The sequence below is a fragment of the Muscardinus avellanarius genome, assembly GCF_963383645.1.
Source record: "Muscardinus avellanarius genome assembly, chromosome: 1".
Lineage (NCBI taxonomy): Eukaryota > Metazoa > Chordata > Mammalia > Rodentia > Gliridae > Muscardinus > Muscardinus avellanarius.
Window position 1 is genome coordinate 174,573,389 of NC_137786.1, and position 6,767 is coordinate 174,580,155.

Below are 6,767 nucleotides of genomic sequence, written 5' to 3' on the forward strand. Positions count from 1 at the left end.
TATCTAATCTGGGCCAGGCAGAGTCCTGAAGAGCCAGCCATGGACAAGACAGGAAGGGCCATCCTGCCTCATAGATGTGGGATGTATTAAATGGGTCATTCATTACGTACCAAGCACCCGGAACAGTCCTGCGTGCTGTGTTTGCGAAGGCTCCGTGGGTGCTATTTACTTGTGTTTCCTGTTGGTTTTTTTTTTTTCTGCGCCTTGACCACCTAGGGCTGAGACGAGGAGGGGGCAGAATGTGGGCAAGGACCAGGGTGCTGAGGTCGCAGTGAGGCAGGACTCTCACTCAAAAGAACAGAGAGCAGCGCAGGACAGGAATGTGTGAGTGGCTGGCAGTGGAGGTGTGTGACCGTGTGAGTGGACGTGTCATGGGTGATCGCTGCCCTAGAGAGCTGGCACAGAGCCCCTTCAGGCTCCTTCCTCCACCAAGGGCCTCTGTTTTTCTAGGGGACACATAGGGTTGCCTTGAACATCTGTGGGATGTCGCCAGGATGGAGAGGAACCTGCCGGGGTAGTCCTGCCTCCTGGTGACACTCACCAGAGCATTTGTCTGCCACCTGATACCCTCTGCTGTGACCCAGTCTCTGCCAGGACCTCCGAAGACTTGTGGCTGACCTGAGCACCCTTCCTGGGAATTGCCTCCCACTCTGGGACATGTCCCAGACTCTACTGCTCACTCCAGGCAAGTCACCAGGGTGGAGGCCCAGGGCACTGAGACACACCCTCCCTGCTCCGCCCTGCCCAAACTGTGATTCATGAGCAAAAGAAATGGCTATTGTGTTACGCCTTTCATCTGGAAGTGGTTTCCCATCAGGGATAACAAGAGCAAAATACCAGGTTCCACTGGTCTCCCCAAGAATTCAAAGATAAAACACTTCCAGAGTGTATGGCTTGTGCCTGGCACAGTGTGTCACCTTGTGCAAGGGACTTCCCTGCCCTGAGTCTCAGTTCCCTCATCTGGAAAATGGGGCAAAATCCTAACATCTGGAAAATGCAGACTGCGCCACAATGCTCTATGTAAACCCTCCTGACACCTGCTTCTCGTCTTTAGGGTAAGATCTAAACTCCCTTGTCTGGTATGAAGGACTTTTCATTTCTCTGCCAAGCCCCCTAGCCTCATCCCTGCCATGTCTCCAGCCTCAGGGACCCTGGCATTCTCCAGGCTCCCGTTCCTTTACAATGCCTATGCTGGCCCCTGGAGGGCTGCAGTGGATGTTTGAGGTGTAGCCTGGTGTCCTCGGGAAGCCTTCCTTGCCCCTCCCCCAGCCAGTCAGGGCCCCTGGGCTCTGATCGCACCTTGTACTTTCTCTTTCTTTCTTTCTTTCTTTCTTTCTTTCTTTCTTTCTTTCTCTCTCTCTCTCTCTCTCTCTCTCTCTCTCTCTTTCTTTCTTTCTTTCTTTCTTTCTTTCTTTCTTTCTTTTTTTTTGTAGTACTAGGAATGGAACCCAGGGGCATTCTACCTCTGAGCTACACCCCCAGCCCTACTTTTTGTTCTTTATTTTGAAACAGGGTCTCACTGAATTAGTTGCAAAGGGCCTCACTAAGTAGCAGAGGCTGTCTGTGAACCACAGTCCTCCTGTCTCAACCCCCCAAATACTGGGATTACAAGCATGTGTTACAGCCTAGGACTTTCTCTGTGGAGGCAGATAGGCGAAGGCAGCCTCTCAGGCGCTGGAGCCAGGTCTGATGTGCAGGGCAGGGTCCTCAGGAAGAGCTCCTTTAAGGGTGAGATCTGGTGAGATCAGAACCCAAAGGCCTTGGACACTGGGTGGACAGCAGGGGAGAATGTCAGGTTGTGGCACTAGTCAGGGTTCTCAGATGAGATCCCGGGGAGGAGATGTCTCTGGTGTCCAGTGGGGGAGGTGCCAAGCCAGGAAGATTTCAAAAATAGGGTGCCTTCCAGATTAACGCTGGGGTTTGGGCTTAGGGTCTGAGCCTAGGCTTCCCTTTCAGCAACCCTGGATTTCTAGATGTGGCCAACATCTGCATGCACCTGCATGCTCCGATTTCTGCATGTTTGCTATGACGCTCCTTTCTCCTTAGATGTCCTCCTGCCAGCTCTTCCTTGGAAAGACACCTTCTTCAAGGCCCACGTGCAGTAGATGCTGCCTGCCCTTGATACTACAGGGAAAAGTTGTGCCGAGGCCTTTCATTTGCCTGATCCTATCTACTCTGCACCATTTCCTGCCCTTCCAGGCCCCAGGAGGCTGATCTGTGGGGACAATATCCTTGGGGCCTTATGTCCCAGCTGGGTTTAGCCAATGAAAAGTCCTAGCAGATCAGAGGGCTGGAGGACACGGCCTTGGGTTTCTATTTCCCTGAGTTCTCCTGGCAGGGAAGCTGCAGTCAGATTGTGACCTTTCACTAAAGGCCACTGCTCTTCTCTAGGCATCCACCTCTCTTCCTCTAGACTCCTGAACACTTGCTTCCCTCAGCCCTGTGGGCCTGGGGATCCTGGCAGGGGCTGCTGCCATTAGCTTTGGGTCACTGTGATAATCTCTTTTTGTTTGTGGTACTAAGGATTGAACACATGAATGTTCTACTACTGAGTTACATCCCCAACCCTTTTTAAAAAATTATTTTAAGACGAGATATTGCTAAATTGCTAAAGCTGACTTCAAACTTATGATCCTCTTGCCTCAGCCTCCATAGTAACTGGAATTATTATGGGCATGTGCCACATCTGGTACTATAATTTTTTTTTCAGTACCGGAGATGGAACCCAGGGACATTGTACCTCCAAGCTACACCCCCAGCCCTATTTTTTTAGTCTTTCTATTTTTGAACAGGGTCTCACTGAGTTGCAAAGGGCCTTGCTAAGTAGCTGAGGCTGTCCGCAAGCCATGATCCTCCGGTCTCTGCATCCCGAATGCTGGGATTACAAGCGTGTGCCACCCCGCCCGGCTGGTACTATAAATATTTGTTGTTTAATATTTTTTTTGGAACTGGTGATTGAACCCAGGAGCATTCTACTTCTGAGCTATGCACCTAGCTCTTTTTATTTTGAAAAAAGGATCTAAGTTGCTGAGGCTGACCTTCAACCTGCAATCCTCCTGTCTCAGCCTCCCACACATTGAGATTCCAGGCAGCACCACTGCACCCAGCACTATGATATTCTTTATGACATCTCTACCTTTACCTTTATCAAAGGCCTTTGTGAACAAGGTCTCCTCAGATGATCCCAGTTTGTGCAGGGACTCTGGTTGGTACTAGGAGTGGCCCTGGGAGACAGACCCTCCACACAAAATTATGAAGTTGAGCTGGTCTTATATCTGCACCATGCAGGGATAATCTCCCTGCTGAGGGAAATAGGATGTAAGCAGATTATCTCTGGCCGTAGCAGTGTGAGGTGTAGGTTGAAAAGCCAGGCTTTGGGACAGCACATGGTGCGGCACTTAGCTTCTGCAGCAACAGTGCTGATTATACAGAGAGTGGAGGCACCTCTTTCTCCGTATGTGCCCCACATAAATGCCTAGCAGAGGGCATTTCTGACAGACGAAGCCTCAAAGCAGGTGGACACGATGTCCTGTGGCTTTCCCCAGCCACTTCTCCCAGCCACCCTGTGCTCACCCAATGGGTGAAGTGGCCATGGCCACTGGAAGGGAGTCTACGTATGCATAGGCTGGACAACACGGACCTCCACTCACGAAGACTCATCTGCCTAAGACCACGGCTGAGCGTCCAGCCTGTCAACAGCAGAGGTCGCTGCTGGGCCTCAAACTGGCACCTTTTCCCTGGGGCTTCAGTCAGCTACCTGGTGATGGGTGATGCCTAGAAGAGGCAACACTTTCTTCTACACACAGAGATAGAGATAGAACTGCATCTAAATCCGCTTTTCTTGCCTCCAGTGCCTTTTGCCAGAACCGTCGCTACAGTCACACAAGAGCGAGTGCCTTATCTGTTGCTATGGTGTCCAACGCCGTCTCTGACCAGAGGGAGCGCTTTGCAAAGGCGCTGAAGCAGGGGCTCACTGGTTTCTCCTCACTGCCCAGGAGCATCGGGTTGATGGAGCTGTGAGGTGGTCTACTGAAGGCTGTTAGAGGAGCTGGGAGACAACATCCTGTACTAACGGGGTGCAGTCTGTGCCTTACACTTGTAGCCTATGTCCTACAGCCAGGTGCAGAGGATGGAGCCAGGAATGACAAGCAGGCCATCTTCAATATTCCCCAACAGACTCACTGGAAGACGGTTTGCTGCCTGTGCCCGCGATCTTGGACCTAGTTGCTTAGAGCACCTATTTTCTTTTAAAAACAAGTAAACCTGATGAATTGGAAACTGGAACTACCCCTCAGCCATCTGGGCTCCTCGGCACCCTGGTTCAATGGGCCTAGAAGGGAGTTACTACATTAGCCCAAGAGACAGGTCCCGCTTATCCCAGGAAAATGGGATGGTACCTCACAACGATGGCAGTGAGGACCATGATGAGGATGTTACCTGTTCCTGGGGAGCCCCTAGTGCTCCCTTTACCCCACAGTCCTGGCCAATGGTGAACATGGCAACCCAGTAAAGACCAGACCAGGAATGAAGGTTTAGGTCACTTCCCCAAGGGAGAAATCCCCCCAGGTGCTGCGAGAGGGCAAGCAGAGGAGAATGGGCCAGAGCAGCTCTGAGCAGCAGTTTAGATCAGTGTCAGCTGTGAGCTGTGGACTACAGCAGCCAGGAGTTATCTGAGTTGTTCTTCTGTACTCACATCCTCACCTAAGGCAGGTCCGTGGGGATGAGGGTGTAGGCTCAGGTGGCGGCAAGGCAGACTGATGTCAACTGCTAAGACAGTGCCAACAGGATTTTGCTTGTCCTCTGTCTCAGACATCAAGCTTTTCACTGGTTAAAGGATACAAGTGAATGCCCAGGTGTGAAGGGAGTGAGGTCAGAGATTTATCTGCACTCTGCCTCCACGCGGGGTTGTCTAGGGCTGGCTGTGTCCCTCAGCTGCAGGTTGCTGCCTGTCAAGGCAGCACTCTCTCCTTCCAGGGTCTAGTAACACCCGATCCCACCACCCTTTGGGATGATGATGAACTCTGCTACTCCTAACCCCATTATGGCACTGTCTTCAGTGACCCGTGATCTTTCCTTTCTTTGTTTCTGTTTTTTCATTCATTGGTTCTGGGGGTTAAACCCAGGGGCATTCTCCCTCCAAGCTACACCCCTAGCTTCTCTTCCTTCCTTCCTTCCTTTCTTTCTCTTGCTCTTGCTCTTTTTCTTTTATTTACTTACTCAGGGGGATTCTCCCTCCAAGCTACACCCCTAGCCCTAGCCATTTATTTATTTTTATTTATTTATTTTACTGGCTCATTGCAATTGTACACCATTCTGAATTATAGAGTAATAAGAACACACATGCAATGCACACAACTCCTGAAGCAAGACCCTCTGGGCCCCACCCCCTCTCCCTGTCCCTGAACATGTCTTTGAGATTGGGATTGGTAGTTTGACTTATGTACATAGCATTATTTCAGCTGTTACCTTCTTTATGTCTCTACCCCCTCCTTATGCTCAGTGAGATTAGCCAGTCTCAGAAAGCAAACAGTTGCATGTTTTACTCCCAGCTCTTTATTTTTTATTTTGAAACAAGGTCTTGCTAGGTTGTTGGGAGTCTCACTAAGTTGCTGAGGCTGGCCTTGATTCTGCAATCCTCTGGTCTCATCCTCCCAAGTACTATGATTACAGGCATGTGGCCTCCATGCCTGGCCTTATCTTTCTTCAAACACCCCGTTTCCTGACTGAGCCCTTCTCTTGGGAACCATATATGTCTGCTTCTAGGAGGTGCTCAGCGATGGTGATGATTCAGTGTTCAGTTTTTGCTAGACGCTTTCACAACTCACAACTACCCATAGGGTGGATATGTATAATAGTAACTCTGTCTGTAGTTTAAAAGACAGGTTCCGAGAGGCTAAGGGATTTGCCAAAGGTCACGCAGAGATTCAATTTATGGACTGTGAATTCTGTGTCTGCAGACCCCAGAGTTCCCTCTGGGTTGCTCTACCAGTGTGGGGTTGACTGCCCTAAGACAATATCTGATAGCATTCTAAAACATCCCCAGTGCTTGTTTATGGCCTCAAGTGTCTTAAGAGTAATGTTGATTCTGTCGGGGCAATGCCCTTGCTGTCTGTGTTGTATCATGAGCACTCTGGGCCAGGACCCTGGTCAGTCTGTATCCACCATGCAGCCTTCCTGAGGCTGCTGCACTGACCTTCCCCAGGGAGGGTTAGCATTGGAGAGCAGATCCTCCCTGGAGTATGGAGGGGAGCAGGGAAGAGAGGACAGGAATTAAGGGATGGAGCAAAGGGAAGGAAAGGAGGCAGCTCTTGCTTACCCTTTGGCAGAACCAGAAAGTGGTAATGTAGGGAGCCTGGGTTCTGTTCCAGCCCTGCCCCAGTTCCCTGTAGAACAAGACTCACATCTTTGGGCTTCTCCAGACTGTGAGTTTCTTTTGCTCTCATATGCATTCAGTGGACAGGCTTTAAGGTGCCCCAAGAGCCCTGACCCTGGGACTCATGCTGCCTGTGAGTATGGGTGGGACTTGCCACTGGCTTCTAACCACGGGGCATGGCAAAGTGATGATGTTAAATCAGTTGAGGTGATACGATGTCAGACTGTCCTGCTAGCAGACTGTTCCTGCTTTGAAGAGGGAAGCTGCTGTGGATCCCACAACCTACAACCTAGGGGGAGTTTGGGGACACATCTTCTCCTTGAGCCTCCAGATGAGACCCCAGCCCTGGATCCTTGATTGCAGCCTGTAAGACCCTAAGCAGAAGTCCCAGCTG